At 41.3% G+C, this 19,665-nt stretch overlaps 1 protein-coding gene and 1 long non-coding RNA gene across 6 annotated transcripts in view; one reads left to right on the top strand and one right to left on the bottom strand.

The window, feature by feature from the left end:
• Positions 1-9,621, top strand: part of LOC144328880 (uncharacterized) — a 31,447-nt gene extending 21,826 nt beyond the window's left edge. For both annotated transcript variants that reach the window (XR_013394229.1, XR_013394230.1), the window contains 2 exons: positions 1,298-1,457; positions 9,496-9,621. This is a non-coding gene — a long non-coding RNA (uncharacterized LOC144328880). The remainder of the gene's footprint in view (positions 1-1,297; positions 1,458-9,495) is intronic.
• PALLD (palladin, cytoskeletal associated protein) overlaps positions 1-19,665 on the bottom strand; it is a 212,872-nt gene that overhangs the window by 89,595 nt on the left and 103,612 nt on the right. The gene's annotated exons all lie outside the window — the stretch shown is intronic.

Here is a 19,665-nt window from a genome sequence, read left to right as displayed (position 1 = left end):
GCCACAGGTTTACATGCTCTTCCTTCACCTCTCCAGTGATGTTAAGAGAAGGTGATTGGAAGCTTCCACTTCTGTAGTTTAGTGTGTCAACAGTAACCCTAAACTGCGGTCAATAGTGAAGACAACCCAGCTTCATCAACTAGTTTTGAGACTGCTTTGTTTCTGCCAACCATAGTTAAGATTAACCACAGTTTGGTCTGGGTTTTAATGATACAGCAATCTGCCACTTATTTAAATGGAATTGAAAGCTTCTGAACTCCTCAAATCCACGCTGGAAGAGGAGGGCACAGACAAGCCTGAAGCTTAGTGTGACCAATTCTTGTACAGTGGTACCTCTGGTTAAGAACTTAATTCATTCCGGAGGTCCGTTCTTAACCTGAAACTGTTCTTAACCTGAGGTACCACTTTAGCTAAGGGGGCCTCCCGCTGCCACCGCGCAATTTCTGTTCTCATCCTGAAGTAAAGTTCTTAACCCGAGGTACTACTTCCAGGTTAGCAGAGTCTGTAACCTGAAGCGTTTGTAACCCGAGGTACCACTGTAAAACTAAATCACAGCTTAGCATTATGTCCAAACCAGTGCAATGTGTTGCCTTACCCAGGAATAAATCTCTTGCAGAAACTTTCCTAGGCAGCCAGGAATTCAGCTTTGTAAAGAAATAAGTGTCACACTTTTGAAGGGCTACGTGACACTTTGGAAAGTAAGTTGCCTCTGCCTTTTCCCTGCAAGCTTTCTCTGGCCCATAATGAAGAATACAAATTATATGAAACATTTTTACAGTGCAAGGAATGTTAAATAGTATATATCTTCTGGAATGGTATATTTATCTTCTGGAAAGACAATATAGATTCTTCTCCTTGAATTTCATCACAGCTTGAGTATAGACCAACTATCCATCCAGTCTTTCATGCAAATTCCCACATATGCAATGATGTCCCAGATATGAGCCAACAAAAACAGCTCTGCAGACCTCCAACAGACAGTAAGATACAAAGAATTGGCGGATTTTCACATCTACCTCCCCAAGTCACACAGGCTCCCCAGACATGCAGACACATGATATGCAATCAACTACACAGGGAAGCATCACATTGATTGGCAACCCTCTTAACTTCTTGCTGGCAGCTGCATTTACTATTTACAAAGCAAAGAGAATTCAATTCAATTTTAAAAACTGTAAGCCACTATCAGAGCTCTGTGGCCTAGATACATGGACTATAAATTTGAGAAATGAAAGTTGGGAAATTAAACCATGTAATACCACTGGCTAACAACATTTTCTCATTGTCTGGGTTTTAGCTCCTGCTTCGCCAAGCTTTGAAACTGAACATCAAATATGAAATCCTCGACAGTACAGACATACCCCAAAGAAGAATAAAACCACCTTGAACCAGCAGCTGCAAAAACATCAGCACCTGACTGCTTCATTATCTTCAATAGCAATGGTTTATACCATGTGGTAATTACAGTATGCTAATGAAAAGCCTTAAGACTTTAGAGGATTTGTAGTCTAGCTAGTAAACAACTGCAATTTTCAGAACTCTGTTTACTCAATGGCACTTATTCTGGTAAAGAGTAGAAATTCCACCCCAAGCTTTTTCAGTCATGGTGACTACTGAGGCATTATGGTAGTCTGACAAGAGTTTCCAGCCATGATGGCAAACCACAATGTTAAGTGTAGTAAGTAGCAGCACAGAAATGTACAGTATTCAATCTGTATTTCAGCAGATTGAGACAAGCTGGCACACCTCTGGCCAATTTTTGGAGGACCACCTAATGCTTGGTGGGACCATTGCAAAATAATGCTAAGCAGGGCCTGAACTGATGATCCAAGAAGCCAGTTGTGTTCTTAAGCAAGAGTCTCTTGGAATCTTATAGTTAAGTCACAAAGTCAGTGCTAGGTATAGGAGGGCAGTTGGTAAAATGCCCACTTAGCTCAACACAAGCCACACCATACCCAGTGAAACTTAGCATCAAGAAACCTCTTACCTGTCATTGTCAGAGTAACAGTTTTAATTATCCTTATGCTGAAGGATTTAAAAAAAAGAGTATTTACTGGCATATTGGAAGCAATGAATGTGCAATGTATTTAGACAGCACACTGCAGTTGTGCTCTGAAATGCTTTCATAAGAAAGCAATGGCTATGGAGCCATGAGAGAGAAACCCAAGTGGAAACTCAGCATCGGCATAATTTAGTTCCATTTGGAAAACCACAATGTGGTCCTTCAAGTCTTAAGCTTCTTGCAGTACTATAAGAACAATGTTTGCATGCAGTTCATGAAACTGTGTTTATCTGAAGCCAAGGGTGTGTGAAGCACAGTTAAAGCAGCAGCATCTTTACAGGTATGGTATAAAAACAACAACCCCCACCTAACACTAATTAAGATTAAAGGTGCTCCAAGTGAAATATGGAGCTATTTTTGAACAAATGGCATTTTACTACTCTAGGAGGCACAAAATAATCAACATAAATAGCTCATCCAGGGTGAAACTGAATTTATAGTGCGATTCTGTTTTCCCCAAGAATATGGGCACAGATGTATGTTTGCATTGCATGAGGAAAGTCTCACTGTTAGCTGACAGAAATAATTAGAAATTATTGTCAAGAGGCTGAATGGGGTGAAGAGATGGCTGAGAAGAGAATGGCCCAGCCATCCCTTCACCCCATTCACGCCTCTTTTCTTTATGACAATAATTTCTAATTATCCGAGTCAGATCTGAGGTATTGTGTAAAGCCACACTGAAATACACTAGGGTACCGCTTAGCTTGTTTTTATTGAAAACAATAAATAAACGCAGGAGGTAACAATCCCACACCTTTCTAAAACATGCAGCTAATGAAACAAGTAATGGCGTAGCACACCTTGTTAACATCTGTTTCATTACATAAGCTAAAAGGAAGACTTCCTAGTTTGTTTGCTGCCTTACATAAAGAGAAGAGTGAAGAGGCTGTATGCATGGCCAAAAGGAGCCAGCAATATGGGATATTAAGCATAGATATAATTGTCTAAATGCAGTCTCTCTTTATAAAGGGATTATCAGTGCCTGGAGGTCAGAGTACAGCCCGTCACGACAACATCAATCCCCATTAATGAGTTTTAGAATGTCTGTAAAGGGGTAAAGATTACTACTGTCATTAAGTTATTACTGTAATGATAAAATCATGCACATCTGCAAGCATCAGACTGGGCACCCTATTCTCAGATTTAGTCTTTTGGACTAATACCTCTTCATAAGCATATATGCTAATACCTCTTCATAAGCAGTGATCATGCAAGATGACGTGTGTGACTGCTTTGTTAATGCTTCATGGTTTACTCGAGGTTGCAGTAAATCTTGTGTTGCAAGAATCATGTATATTAATAATTCAAATATTAAAGATATAAACCAGGACCTGGGAATTGTGAAAAATTCTTACGAACCATAGGATTTAGAGAAAAACCATACTGGAGAGCTGCTTTATAGTTGCGTACTGGCTCTTAAGTGGTTAGGGCACACTGTAGTCACATGTTTGTGCTTTTATCTGCAGGTATAAAACATGTTAAAAATGAGCACCTAACATCCAACAAGTTTCCCCAGGGCCTGCATTGTGCCCACATCTAATCTAAAAGAATGTTCAAGCACAGATAAGAGAAATGATCAAAGAATTTATCTTTTTAATACTATTTCCCCCCACACAACTGTTTTGTGTCATGTTGTCAAAGGTTGCAAAGGAATAAATATCTGGCTTCTACTTCTATTAGCATGCTAAAAGAATCTTTTCTGAACATTTGTAGGCCTCACTAATTAATTGTGTCAGGTTCAAGACTGTTCTTTTGAAAACTGCTTTATGTTCTCTAGCTCTTTCTACTTCCATATCTCTTTCAAAGGAGCTTATAAAAATGCATCCCTTCCTTGCCAAGGAATTTGGGAGAATCAAAGCAAGAATGAAAACGCTTTTGCATTTTTAGTTGAAAGAAAATAAGGACTATTTTTATTGCAAACGCTGCCATGTATATACCTAGTCCCCATTTGCACATCATGGTAAACAAACCATGGTTTACTATACACAAGTAAACGGTTTCTTCGTTGGTCTGTCATGGTCTTCCTGCTGGGGGAAAAACAAACCATGTCTAAATGAGGGATTGTGGTTTGTTTCACTACTAACAAACCACGATTTGTAGCCAGATTCAGATGCGATGTTAAGCCTGGGATCATGGTTTGTGTCTCCTCAGCTTAAGTGGGGAGAAGCAGGACAGCCCAGCACAGTAAGCTGCTAACTATGGTTTAAGGTAAAGGTAAAGAGACCCAGGTGGCGCTGTGGGTAAAAGCCTCAGCGCCTAGGGCTTGCCGATCGAAAGGTCGGCGGTTCGAATCCCCGCGGCGGGGTGCACTCCCGTTGTTTGGTCCCAGCGCCTGCCAACCTAGCAGTTCGAAAGCACCCCCGGGTGCAAGTAGATAAATAGGGACCGCTTACTAGCGGGGAGGTAAACGGCGTTTCCGTGTGCGGCTCTGGCTCGCCACAGCAGCGATGTCACGCTGGCCACATGACCCGGAAGTGTCTCTGGACAGCGCTGGCCCCCGGCCTCTTGAGTGAGATGGGCGCACAACCCTAGAGTCTGTCAAGACTGGCCCGTACGGGCAGGGGTACCTTTACCTTTACTTAAAGGGACCCCTGACCATTCGGTCCAGTCGTGACCGACTCTGGGGTTGCGGCGCTCATCTCACTTTATTGACCGAGGGAGCCGGTGTACAGCTTCCGGGTCATGTGACCAGCATGACTAAGCTGCTTCTGGCAAACCAGAGCAGTGCACAGAAACGCCGTTTACCTTCCCGCTGGAGTGGTACCTATTTATCTACTTGCACTTTGACGTGCTTTCGAACTGCTAGGTTGGCAGGAGCAGGGACCAAGCAACGGGAGCTCACTCCATCGCGTGGATTCAAACCGTCGACCTTCTGATCGGCAAGTCCTAGGCTCTGTGGTTTAGCCCACAGTGCCACCCGTGTCCCTGCGCCACCTTTACTGACATGCAAACAGGGCCACCACATCCTGTGAGCATAACTCTATTCCTATAGCTCTGGCTCCAACCCAGTGCCATACAGACACCCATTATATTGCAAATCATCAAAGAGGCCTGTGCCCTTAAAAAAATTCTGCACAGCCCCAAGTTATGAGTGCAATAAATAGTGCTTTAAATATTGTTATTAGCATGTGCATGTATGTACGCCAGGAAGGAGGATTTAGAAGGGGGAAACTTCAGGCTTTATGTGTAAAAGAAAAGGCTTCAAATCTTTGAAAATGTAGTGACAGATGCCAAACAAGTACTACTATCTTGAACTCACTGGAGCAATGTACTTCCAATTAAAAATAAAATATTGCATGCCCAACACCCACAGCAAACTTGTGCACTTAGTATTTTCAGCAAGTCTTGCATTTGTACTCAGTCACAATATTACACTGTTTATATAAAGTTGCTATGCAGCAAAATAAAAAGGGGTTAACTTTGGCTCCCCCACAGAAAAGGTTCTCTGGCAGGAATCAATGAAGCTTGTTTGGAAAAGGATTTGACATGCATACATTCTCCTGCTGAGAGCTGGCAAAGGAAACCTAATATGAAAAAAGGTTCCTGCCACATCAAAGGAGGCAAGGCTGTATCCCTTCATTTCTTTCCATACTTTCCTTCATGCCCTCCCTATCCTTTAGCTGTGTGGTTGATGAAGTCACGCCATTCACAATGGATCCGAAATGTTTTAAATGAAAAGAACAAAAGCTATGACATTTTGACAATTCTCTACACTTTAAACAGAAAGTATGTGTGCAATGTCACAATACAATCCAGCACGAGGAATAAGAAATTAACATTCATTTCTCTGCATTCCTAGATCACAGGATTATGAGTCGATTTAACATAAAGCATCTGAACGTGGAAATAGAGCTTATTTAAGGCCCAGACATTCCTTTGTTTACTTACATACTAACTATATTTTTATCCAACTTTCCAGAAAATCATCGTCTCCCAAAGCAGTTCACATCACTTAAAAAGAAAAGGCAACACTGTAAGTTCTACAAAGATGTAAAAAGCAGGAGGGAGATCAGTTCTTTAAGGCCAGAACAAAGTTGGCCCATTGGGCATTTATATCCAGTCTGGGCTATGTTGATCTTCCTTTTCTGCTGTACTTTCTGTTTAACCTCTGAAGATGTCATCTTGCTGCAAGTTCCACCAGCAAGGAACAACAGCAACCAGAATATCTTACCCTTAAGGTAATCAGGAGTTGGCAGCTATGCATCTATTTTTACTTCTTTTGTAGAATAAGGATTTCTAGGCTGCCTGCCAGTCACAGTCCTCTGCTTGTTTATCAAGCGAGAACCCGCAGGCAGGGGTGGGAACCATTTCAATCTGGGGGACCAGATCAAAAAGTGCCACGCCTCCTGTGGTCCACATCTGACAGGCAAGCAGGTCCACAGACCTGTTCATCACCTACGTAGATCCAATCCCACTCCAAAAGCAACAGGGCTTGCATTTGGCATCAAATTTAAGTAATAACTAATGCAAGCTGCAAAGTAACAATCAGGAGTGTCTTCTAATATGCTCTAATATTCGCTTACAGCAGCAGCTTCATCTGTCCTATGTGTGACGTCATACGGTATCAGATAAGTGATGGGTCGGTGTGGACAGCCAAAAATGGTCTTACTGACCAAACTGAATGGCCTGACAATTTGGCCCATGGGCTTGAGGTTCCCCACCACTGCCAGAGAGAAAAGAAGAGGAGAGCAAGGACTAAACAGACCACAAGTAGATGAAAATAATTTTGCATAAGCTATTAAGAGGCAATGTTTACAACCCTTATGGTTCAAGCTGCCAAGGGAAGCTGGCCAGGACACGCCACCAAATGCGTCTCCCTGGCACACAGTGTGTAGGCACAGTTGATCTCAGTAAGGGATGGTGTCTTCTCAGTGGTTGCACCAAAATTGTGTGATGTACCTTGCTCCATGAGGTCCCTCTAATTAGCTTCAACTAGTTCATAAATACATTTTTCTTCTGCTTGCCAAGTACCTGTTGTTTTACAAAGCCCTGGTCTCTACCTTTGTTGTAGTTTTATTTTATGACACTGCAATGTGTCATTGTTGTTAACCACCTTTCCTAGTGCACATACATTAGAAGGATTGAATATAAATCTGTTTCATTGATGGGTAACCTATGGCTCTCCAGATACTGCTAAACAACTCCCATTAGCCCCAATCAGCATCACCATTAGTCAGGGATGATGAGAGCTGGGAGTCCAACAACATCTGGAGGGCCACAGGTTCCCCATCACAGCTTTAAATAAGTATTTCCTCCATTCTGAAATACCTCAGCCATGACCCTTTAGATGGCATGCAGACACTTCCCATTTTCTGGCCAGGTGTAAATTTCTGCAAAGATGAATTTGCAACACTCAAGTTTGCAAGAACAGCAAGGGGAGCCTTAGCAAAATCCACACACACACCCTGCCACCTTTAATTTAGTCACTCATGCACCCTGGTGGTCTTCTATAAAGAGCTGATAAGGAGAGCGCTGCAGGAGGTTAGAGGGTCAGGCCTCTCTGCCCCTTTCTCACTTGACGCTTGTTCTCCAAAATAGTCAAAACAAGCTGAAGCATTATGCTCCATGTCCCTTCGTTTTCTTACTGGCAAGGCTGTGCTCTCCATGCCTAAAGAAATATGCTGCCAAGAATGTTTAGGAAAGGAATGTTAATTATTTTCTATATTGTTCTCCTCTTTCTGCATAACAAGGAAAGCAAGGAGACAATGATGTTTTCATTGCGAAAATGATTGTGGATAGAAGCATAATAGAAGGCACAAGGGTTTAAAAAGTTAGTCCTTGAAATAGGCAGAAACCACCACAGCAATTTCTGCCACTAATCTTTGCCAAGCACACCAAGTTGTTGGCCAGTATTCTTGTTTCACCTCTTTGCCAAATTCAAGCAGACATAATAAGCATAAACAAGAGCAGTAAAAGAAGTTTTGTCCCTGTTCAAAACATGGTTCTCCCAAGAGCAGCAAGAGAAGAAATTAAATGCCTTTGTCTGGTGGAAGGAACAGACTAATAATAATCCAAATTGACTTTTAGACCTTCGATTATAAATTTATATCCAGGGTTCCTAAAGTGAAATCCAGGCTGCACTTCATTTGCAAAAACAAAGAAACCACCCAGCAATATTGTCAAAGGATACCTGGAAGCCACCGCCTTCAATCCAGGCAAGCTTTCTCCAAAACACACACAGTCTGTGGCTGGCAGTCAATGATTACTCAGTGGTAAGGAAAGCAAACTGTTCATGAACTTGCCCACTAAAGCCTTCTTTAGAGGCATTCTGTAAGCATTCTCACTTTTGAAACTTGGCTATGAGAGAGAGGATTTTTATATGGCAGAATCTAAACTATGCAACTCCCCCCCCCCCCAGGTTATATTTGCTTACTGCCATCCTTTTCTCTACTTTAGGCACCAGGCAAAGTCCATCCTGTTCTCTCGAGCCTTGTAATGGCTTTTCTTTTACAACAGCAGGTCTTCTTGAATTGCCTTTAGTTGCAGGCCCCACTGTCTTGTCACCTGCCATTTTATTATGATTTTTTAATGTTTAAACATATAAACCGGCATGCCAGCTGCAATGCTAAGCTGGTAAAAAAAAAAAACCCCTAGGCAACTGTATTACCACCTGGACAGCCTTGACTCCAGAAGCACCCGCAAGCTGCACACTCAATCCTTCAGGGGCAATCCCATCAAGGATATATTGAATCCCGCCATCCCAATCATGTGAAGATAAATGATCAAAGCTATTTTAAAAGTTCAAGGAGAGAAGCAGACTGAGATTTGTTTCTTAATCTCATTTTTACTCAATAAATATAAATACGCTAAACCATACTAGTTGTTGTTTTTAATTAGTAATCAATTTGTTTTGTTATTTATAACATAATTAAAAAGCAAACCAACCAGCCAACTATTATAAGTAGCTTACAACGGATGTCCCCCACAATAGACAATAGTAATAAAAATACCACAATTCTATTATAGTTCTTAACTGGAAGTGTCCTACTCAGATATATGGTAAATATGCTCTGTCCCAGCTTCTGCCAACCTAGCAGTTTGAAAGCATGCCAGTGCAAGTAGATAAAAAGGTTACGCTGTGGCAGGAAGGTAAATGGCATTTCCGTGCGCTCTGACACTCGTCACAGTGTTCTGTTGCGCCAGAAGTGGTTTAGTCATGCTGGCCACGTGACCCGGAAAGCTGTCTGTGGACAAATGCCGGCTCCCTCGGCCTGAAAGCAAGATGAGCATGCACCCCATAGTCGCCTTTGACTGGACTTAACTGTCCAGGGGTCCTTTACCTTTACCTAAATATGCCTCCAAAAGCTAATGCAAGGTCTCTCTGGAATTGGGATTGGAATTGAAACTTGTAAGATACCCTTCATAAATTTGTTGGTTTCTGGCTTAAACCTTGGTTCAATTTTGTGTGTGCTTTTCTCTCGCAACTACGCCAGGGAACACAAACACCACAATTATGACCCACCTGAAGAAAAGTGGAATGGCACTCCCTCCACATTTGGGCACTGTGACCCCCCTGGAGAGGATGAAGACACCACTAGGTCCGTCTTGCGAAGGGGCACCACACACATTAACTTACATCTCCACGTGGGAGATCAGTATCCGCAAGAGCCGCTCAAGTCAATGCTGCCTCCCCAGCTGCAAAACTGGCAAGAAACTCCTCCACTCCCAAGATACTGGGCCACCAGTATGTGTGAACTATCATTTTCATCCCAGTTACTGTTTCTGCTTTTCAATGTGTGCTCAACGTGATTTCTTTCTTTCGAGCCAGATGTTGTACACTAATGGATTTCAGCTCTGCAGAGTGTCTTTATTCCGTGATGACACAATGAAATAAAGCCACTCTCTAAACTGAAATGCAACACTAAATGGCACTTGCATTACACACTGATGTGGAGGGTGAGAATGTGCTCTGTTCAGTAGGATTCTTTTCCTCTGGGAATATCCATGTATTGTTTCAAGCATGGCAATCTTTTTTTTAAAAAATGAAGAAGCGACCTCACACTGCAATTATTTTAAGTATTTTGCAAACTAAGACTGTAATGCGGTTATCTTTTAACGCAGATCTTTTTTCTTTTTTTTCTTAAAGAGCAAAATCAAATGGCAGCATTGCAGGAACTAGGCTCTCTCATTTGTCTAGAAGCCAAAAGGGACAGTGAGATAAACAAGAGGGCTTTTCTTTCCTAGATTGTTGTCACATCTTTGGTTAATCTTTCTTCCATTTTCGGTATACAAGAAATATATCAACAGCCACAAAGCTCAGAAGAAAATGCCATCTGGAGCTTGATCTGACTTTGCTGAAATGAACCATCATGGGAGTGAAGCAATAAAAGAGACATGAAATCAAACAGTGTAACATAAATTAAATCAAGCCCACAGAGCTCTCTTTCCACTGGGTTCTTTTTAAATATATAATTATTAAATAGAGGTCATTTCCTTCAAGATACTATTTTCTGCAAACGGAATTGTAAAGTTTAGTAAGACTGATGCTAATTAAAGAGCACCACAAGATGGAACACAGATGTCTCCGAAAATGCTAAATAGTTCTTAATAGCATTTTAGCCTGCATTCCCAAACACATTTTCAGAACAGCACTGTTCTTCTGTCTGTTATGCCTGAAATGCATGCATTTTAAAAACAGGGCTACTTCTTTCAGCTGCCCCTAAACAGTACAGGGAAAACAATGTAAACGCCAAGCAGAAGCTCCTGTTATGGACAGCTGTGTGAATCCAAAATGATACGGGTTTGCTGGGTCAAAGAAGGGGCTTTTATAGCTTTGGTGTGACCATAAGACATCATGCACTGAATATGCGGTCCAAGCAAATCACAGTGAGGTCCTGTAGGTAGAAGACCTATGACACTTGCCAGTCGTCAGCTCATTTATTAATTTGTAACCTGCCTTGACAACTCAAAGACTCAAACTGAATTACTATCAAGCAACAATAATGATAAATTAAAGAATTATGACACAGAGGAACAGTAACAGAGAGATCAAAAATACCATTATGCCCAGCACCAATCTATCAACATCCCAAACCTGACAAACTAGATTTTATATCTCTATAGATAGACAGATATCTAACCTCCTAAAATGCAGGAGCCTGGAAGAAACCTCCACCTTGCTATCTGAAGGGCTGGAATCTGCAGCAGGGCCATGCAGACAGAAGGGAAGAGGGCAAACTTGGAGAGAGCAGAGGTGTCATGTTCCGGTGGCTCTGATGAATCACAAGGAATGAATCTAAAACAGGGGTCTCTCTGCACAATCTAACTACACAAAGCGAAGCAATTCCTCAGTTACAGAGGGGTGACAGATCTGCCTGAATGGAAACTGTGCAACATTTTGCTGTGGAGCCCACTTGCTAAATAATTGAATTATAATTCAACGCAACACAGTAAAAGTAATTCTAGTAAGAAATCATACAGGTCATATTCTAATACAGTGGTACCTCGGGTTACAGATGCTTCAGGTTACAGACGCTCCAGTTACAGACTCCGCTAACCCAGAAATAGTACCTCGGGTTAAGAATTTTGCTTCAGGGTGAGAACAGAAATTCCGTGGCAGCGCGAGGCCCCATTAGCTAAAGTGGTACCTCAGGTTAAGAGCAGTTTCAGGTTAAGAACGGACCTCCAGAACGAATTAAGTTCTTCACCTGAGGTACCACTGTAATTACAGTTCAGGATTCTTTATGAAGCAGTCTCAAGACTGCATTAGACCTCTGATCCAGTATTGCCTAGTCTGACAGAAGCACTCTGTCTCGCAGACTTCAGCGTCAAACCTTTATTTCAGCTTAACAGCATCAATTCTTTCATCTCTTGGAAATGACAGTACTGAGACAATAAGGAATAGTGTATGGCCCTAGTTAGAGTGAGGTAAGTGTGCCGTATGATCTCATTTTGAAAAGTCTCTTTCAGTGGGTGTGGAACAAAAAGAAGAGGAAGAAAAAGCAACTGGGAGATGAAAGCATCTTCAGATACATTTTAGAAACTACTAACTCACTCCCAAGTGGAAGAGCTTATGACAGTTAAAGAGCAATACCCTTTTAAAAGAAGATATCATATTATAATTTGAAAAAATCAGCATTAAAAACGCTAGCATGAAAGATTCTGAATGTGTTTCCACTTTACTTCTCTTCCATGCCAATGAGAAAATTTATCCCAGCGGTTAGTGTCCATGAGGTAAGCTAGTTTTGTCTGGGGAGGGAGGGAGGAGGAGCAGAATTGCAGCTGTAATTTTTCTTCCTGTTTTGCTCTATTGCCCTACTTGAGGCCTTAAAGATCTTCTAAAGAGGTCTATGTTTTTGTGTGTGTTCTGTTGTTTTTTTGGTCAAATCTCTATAGCGAGTAGACGTTTCCTAAAGACTAGCATAAGGAGGCACACCCAGTTAAAGGAAAAGTAAACTATTGAAATATTAATACTTCTCATACACAAACAGAAATTTTAGCAATGCACATAAATATAGATGAGAAAGGAACATCTCCTAGCCGAAAATGCAAGCCAATTTTGAATAGCCAATTCCTTTATTCACTTTTCAAGTATGCACGTTTGACCAGAGCCCCTTTAATAAATCTAGATTTGTTATAACACAGGATTACTGAAGGGTAAATATTGGGATGTATCCAGTACTTAGCCGAGATTCTGTGAGCAGAGCAGAGAGAGAAGCAATTTTCAACAATTCCTCCTCTTTCCTGCAGCCCCATGCCCTGTGTCTGCAACAAAGTGTTGGGTAACTTACCAGATTTGGGTGCGCACACGCAGGGGGAAATCACTGAACAATGCTCCCCTCCCCATTCCTTACTGTCAGCTGAGTGATACTGCTAGACACAACCCATAGTCTCAGTTGAACTATGGAGAGGGCGGGGGTTCAGTTTTTTAGATAGTAAAGTCCCTGCATCATTTAAATTTAGCGTTTGTTCTTTTAAGCAACATAACATGGTTATTATGTTTGGGAAAGCTCAACTTAGAGGCATAATTTTAAAAAGTCTGATTATTTATTTATTTGTTGCATTACACCCCACATTTTCTCCAAGGAGCTCAAGGCAGTAAAACCCCTGGATGGTTAAGTCCAGTCAAAGGCGACTATGGAACTCATCTCGCTTTCAGGCCAAGGGAGCCGATGTTTGTCCACAGACAGCTTTCCGGGTCATGTGGCCAGCATGACTAAACCGCTTCTGGCATTGGAACACTGTGACGAGTGTCAGAGTGCATGGAAACGCCATCTACCTTCCCTCAACAGTGGTACCTATTTATCTACTTGCACTGTCGTGTTTTCGAACTGCTAGGTTGTCAGGAACTGGGACAGACCAACGGGAGCTCAGCCCATCGCAGGGATTTGAACCACCGACCTTCTGATCAGCAAGCCCAAGAGGCACAGTGGTTTAGACCACTGCACCACCCACATCCCTGTTCAAGGTTTTATACATGGTTCTCCCCTCCTCATTTAATCCCCACAAGCCTATGAGGTAGGTTAGACTGATTGGAAGTATATTTTTACATGCATTTTTAGAAATACTAATAACATTCTTGAACTCACCTCAAACTGATGCCTTTTCAGAGCACCCCCCCTTTCCCCTCCCTGCTTCTCCATGTATGCCTTAAAAACAAAAAGCTAAACACTAAGTTCATTGTGCAACTAGAGGTGAACAGTCTAGATATAGGTAGATGAAGTCCATATGAATTCTAGGGATACAACATGTAAGGTTCATGAGATATTATATAGCACGGGAGCAGCAAGCATCAATGTATTGGAAAAGGTGACCTACAACTACATCATCACAAGGTCACGGAGATCCTGTCTTTAAATAAAGGCAGGATCCCCCCCTTTCACTCAACTTTCCCCTTTTGATCTCACCCTGAGAGCAGCATCACGTTTGAACATACACTATGTGAGAAACCCAGGTTCATCTCCCCATAATGTGTATAACAGCCATTGGTTCCATTGAACTAGAGATCATTGACATGGTGTCCTCCAGAAGTTGCTGGATGACAACTCCACCCACCCACCCACCCCAAGATATTGGCCATAGTGGCTGTAGATTATGGCAGTTGTAGCTCAACACCTGGAGAGCATCACACTGACTATCCAAGCCTTTGATTGTGTGCTCAAACTCCACTGGTTTCAAGTCAGCTCTATAGAACCTCATCTTTTCTGGGTCACACTGTTTTAACTATTTTAATTGTGCCACTATCAGTGATCTTACTTTATAAAATATTAGTCTTTTATAATCACCAAGTTCTCCCAGCTTCCTTCCTTGGTTTCAGATGGAGCAATTTTTACCTTGCTAATTGATTTTCAAGAGCAGTGGTATGGCTGTGAAATCTCCACACCACAATAGATAGGTACACCAAAAACCAGATAGGTTTCCAGGCAAGACATGATTCATCTATGGGGAAATGGATATAAGTTACAAGAGAAAGAAAAGGAGATTGCAACTAAATCTCAACTTTTGAGAAGAACAAGACTCCCTGAATTGTGTTTTCCAGATCAGATAAGCTGGACGTAAATGGACAATATGAAGCTTGCTGCTGACATGAAGCTGGCTGAAAATTCATGAACGAACAACAAAGTAGAACCAGTTGGACAAGTCTTGCAGTGAAAAGTGAGATTCTAAAGTAAAGGAGGAAAGTGTATGTCTAAGGAGTGGTAGGGAAAAAATCAAAGAGGTTGGCATCAGTAGTTTTTGTGCTTGTAATAAGCAAATGAAGAAAAAGTGCATAGACAGGGAGCAGACAGAGACTGGGACCAGAAAAGAACAGCTCAGTACAAAAAAACAAAAGGGAAAGCATGTGATCCTCCGAAAGTATATCTTCTTTGATCTAACCCTTAAAGATGCTAATCAGGAAAACAAAGGGTGAATATTAGAGTCCAAAGCTGCTCTTTCCTAATAGCCTTCTTAGAGTAAGGAAGACACAACATTAAAAAAATCTACATGTTGTTCATTCAAGTACTTAAGTCTTAGCTCATTAATCCTCTACACCAGCATTTGATAACCTGGTGCCTGCCAGATGTTTTGGACTGCAAGTCCCATCAGCTGTGTTCCTTGTTTGGTGGATAAGTTTTATAGTTAAATTGCAAGGGTCACAAATCTCATGTTACCGTGACACTGTTTCCCCCCATTGCATGATTTGGAAAGTTTGACATTCCTTATCAATATACATTAACTGATTTGCTTTGTAGAACCTAGAAAAATGCTGTCATCTCAAAAGTGAAATGCTTTGCTCTGCATAGCAGGAATTAGCCAGAATCTCCCAATTTCCCATTCATTTCCTTAAAAAAACCCCACACATTTCCCTGCCCAACTAACAATCAGCACATTTTAGAACGAGATTAAGACTACAGTTGGCAACACCAAATAGGTCAATTTAGCCTCTTGGCGCTAAAGGCAGCTTGGCTGATTTCATATTTTCTTTAAGCATGTGCCCAATTGGTTAACTTTTTTTGATTCTGTACAACGTTGCTTATCTATTAAATGTACAGTGGTACCTCAGGTTAAGTACTTAATTCGTTCCGGAGGTCCGTACTTAACCTGAAACTGTTCTTAACCTGAAGCGCCACTTTAGTTAATGGGGCCTCCCACTGCTGCCGCGCCGCCGGAGCATGATTTCTGTTCTCATCCTGAAGCAAAGTTCTTAACCTGAATTACTATTTCTGGGTTAGTGGAGTCTGTAACCTGAAGCGTATGTAACCCGAGGTACCACTGTACTAGACCAACAATCCACCAACCTGTTTCTTAGGAGAAATTTGCACTAAAATACCAATGCATTTTCATGTGTGTGTGTGTGTGTGTACACACACACACACAGAGCTGTAGAAATGTGGAGAAATTTAAGATTGGGAAAATGGGAAACTGGGGGGAATGGAAACTGACAGATTCTCCCATCCCTGTGCAACAACACAACTGTAAAATCATGTATCGAAAATATAGCAAATTTTGCTTTCATTTATAGCCATGGTATGGGAACGTTTTATTTTTCCTGTCACACTGCAGATTAGATTCTATATAGGCAGGAAATTCAGTTAGTTCTCTCCACCTATTAAAAAGGTCAGTACAACGACAGCATTTGTTGTTGTTGTCAAATCCAAAATTCTGAACTACATGACACCAGAATATCTCAGTTCCATATTCTCTCTCTCTCTTTCTCACACCAAACACAGATTAAACCAATGCATTTTTAAAATACAGGTCCCATGCAGGCTGCAAACAGTTAACAGCACCTTATCTGTAGTCCTTGGATCACATTGACCACTTCTCCTTGCCTTTAATTTACGGTAGATCATGGAAACTAAAGAATACTAATTGTACTACATATGTATGTGTATTTGATGTACAGATTTAATTTTCCTCATTTGGCAGGATGTAATAGATGGGAAAGCTATTCTGGGGTTGCTTGATCATCTGTAAGAGCTCTGAAATTAAGCTTCTCCAGCTCGGATCTTTTAATTTGCTTTGTAAACCATATTGGAATAAATATGAGGGACAATGTGTAACTGCTTTGAATTCTGCTCCTTCCCCTCCATCTCCAAATCAAATTCCCTCTCACCTGCTTATCTGGCTGCTGTTTCAGTGGAGGAAGGAAAGTCGGTCCTTTCTGCCTATGGCACCTCTAACACTGGGAAATATATTTCCCCCAGGGATATCAGCAAGATATGTGGAGAGGGAGGGGCAGAATTAGTTGGAGAGCTCACAGGCAAGTAAGGAATAGACTGCTTGCATTCCCCCATGAAGTCATATAGGTGTGACGCGATCAGATTTGTCTTGTAATTGAGTTCAAGACAATAATAAGGGCTATTTCCTTTCTTTCTTTTACTATGGGAATCACAACCTTTGCCAAGTCCAATTACAAATTAAACAGGGGCAGGTGAGTGAGTGAGTCTGCCTGTTGCTACTGTTGGATCTCCCCAAAACTTGTCTTCCAAGCTAGATCCAGAAGCTGGAAATATGCCCAAGTTTGGGGCTGGCGAGTGGAGAGAAATGGGTGGGAAAGGAAAGGCTACAGAGAACAATCAGGCGACAGGGGAAATATTACATAACCTCCCTCATACCCACCAATTCTCCCCTACAAAAGAGGAAATGTGCAATCATGCCCTTATTTAAACCTAGCGCAACATAAATTTAACTAGACCAGATTTCTTCCATAGCATGTTTCACCTTGCCGTAACCCCATGCTGGGCTGATGTGGCTGACACAGGGAGTCACCCCATGTGTCCTCCCTTATGATGACTGTGGGACAACCTTGGGGGAACCTTTCCTCAGGTCACCTCCTAATGCTTCTGGATGTGCACATCAGCACTAAATCAGCAAGGTTTGAAGTCACTGTCTGCAGATTAAGAGAGAGTCATCTCTCCTTGGGCTAATGGCTATTTAATCTCTCCATGTCACAAAATAGGTCATCCTAGTTTGTAGAATGCCATTCTCCCACAAGCCCATTGCAATTTAATGTGAATGATCAGACAACACATGGACAGATTAGACAGAGACAGAATAAGAATTAATATTAATGCTCTAATTCCCCCTTTAAGAGCATACCTCTCCATTTTGCCAAGAAAATGATAAGGGAAGCATTAACTTTTAGTATTTTCAGTTCAGCCGTGACCTAATACATACTCAAACAAAGAATGAGGTGTACGGAATCAACTGCATCGGTTAAAAAAAACAATAAAACCAAATGGTTTATTTGTAATACCTTCAAGCATAGGAACAGACTAAACATAAAGGGATTAAGAATCTAGTGATTCTAATTCATTAATTTCAGACTGGTGTGCTCAGCATTTCTGAAGATCTAGACCTCAACTAGTTTTGACAGCTTTGTTCCTTTCCAAGCAGAAAGGTAGTTGTAGACTGCTAAGCAGACACAGTTTTTGAACACTGTCCATGATTAATTGGAACAGCGTTCCAACACAAATAGGATAAAGAGGGAGTTACACTTTTTAAAAGTAGCTGTCAGCTCTTCTCCAGGAAGCTTTGGGTAGTCACAATGGTGTCGACATGTCAACTGTGCACACCTTGGGCTGGGAGTTTGGTTATACTGGAGCCAACTGACAATGCAAAAAAAAAATCCCACCAGAGATAATTAACGCTCTTATAAAATGCCTCTCTCCCTTCTTGTCAACTCCCAAAGAAGAAGGTAGCTGAAAAAACATTAACGCTCATGGTAAGTTGATTATGTTTATTCTCCAACTGGATTCACATACCCTCAATACTGCAGGCCTGTTTCTATGAGAAAAAGCAGCTTGAATGGTGGAAGCAGGCTTGCATTTTATTTTATGAGCCACCTTGAGAAGACTTTTGCCCTTCGGTTGACCTAGAGGTATTTTAAATAAAATAAAAATCTATAAAATATTTATTTTAAAGTGAAATGATTTTTTTTAAAGAACATTTGCAACCCATTTGGCAGCTTTTTTTTTTGTTCTATGGCTCTGTGAAGGCAAGTAGAGATTAAAAGGTGCCAGCTGAGTTATCAACACAGGAAGCACCGGAAGGTCAAACAATGTAGGAACTATTGTATCTAACAGCATAATCTAGAAGCCTCTCTCTTGTAAAGCAGTTCTTGGTTGCAGGCACAAACTCTGCATATGAAAGCTTTGGTTTGACAGCAGTGCCAAGAAACAATTACGTACTGTACATGCAAAGGTATCTGAATATAAAAAAGTGATCTTGATCATTCTATTTCCACATGCTACATCTTCTGTTACATATTATGTGTGAAGTCCTCTTTTTACCACGCCTAACCTTTTTCTTCAAATGCATTAGCACACTCTAATCCACAGGCAGGATATTACAGGCTGAGACCATTTTGTTTGGGGGTTCCATTCCTGGTCCCCATGTGCTTCAGCAGAGTGCACATAACCTCCCTGCTCACCCCCCGTTCTGCCCTCTTCTGGGTCCAAAAGGACCCATGCATCAGTGGTTGGACACCAATTGGATGCTTGCAAAATGGTTACTGCCTATACAGAAAAGCTGTGTTCTGCTAAATCTGGAATGGGTGGTCTCATTTGGGAGAGTACATTACATTTGACTTTACTACTTAACTGATTTTTAGAATGCAAAATGCATGTCATAGAATACTGCTCGTATATAAATCATAATTAAATGACATGCCCTTTTACTAATTAGAAAGGAGTTTACAACTTGAGCCTCAACAAAATCATTTGAACAATTCCCACCACTACCATTTGCCATGTACTTAAATGATTACAACCTCTAATGGAAACTTGCATGTGTCAATGGAGGAGCACAGACAAAACAACAGAATCTAAATACCAGTGCTCAACCATGGCACATACAATCTTTTTCATTTAATCACGCTCTCATATGCTCACCTAAATGTGAATTACATATTGAATAGGACCATGTACTACAAGCTTATCAGCAAAAAGATAACTGGTGACAGATACTAGACGTCATATAGCTTAGCCACATTACAATGCTAACACCTGGGGGTAAAAACACATTTTAGACCAAAATTACATTTACTTGCAAGTACAATGCAAAAAGGTTTTAAGTTTTGAAATGTGAGGCAAATCTAGTTGTCTGTAGAATTTGCTTAAGGTGCATAACCAGATTTGTTCCTCAAGAGTCTTGCAGCAAATATTAAAGACGTATCCTGA

Source organism: Podarcis muralis, chromosome 9 (assembly GCF_964188315.1).
Source record: "Podarcis muralis chromosome 9, rPodMur119.hap1.1, whole genome shotgun sequence".
In the NCBI taxonomy this organism is placed as follows: domain Eukaryota; kingdom Metazoa; phylum Chordata; class Lepidosauria; order Squamata; family Lacertidae; genus Podarcis; species Podarcis muralis.
The sequence above is the reverse complement of the archived record's forward strand: the minus strand, read 5'-3'. Positions and strand labels throughout refer to the sequence as shown.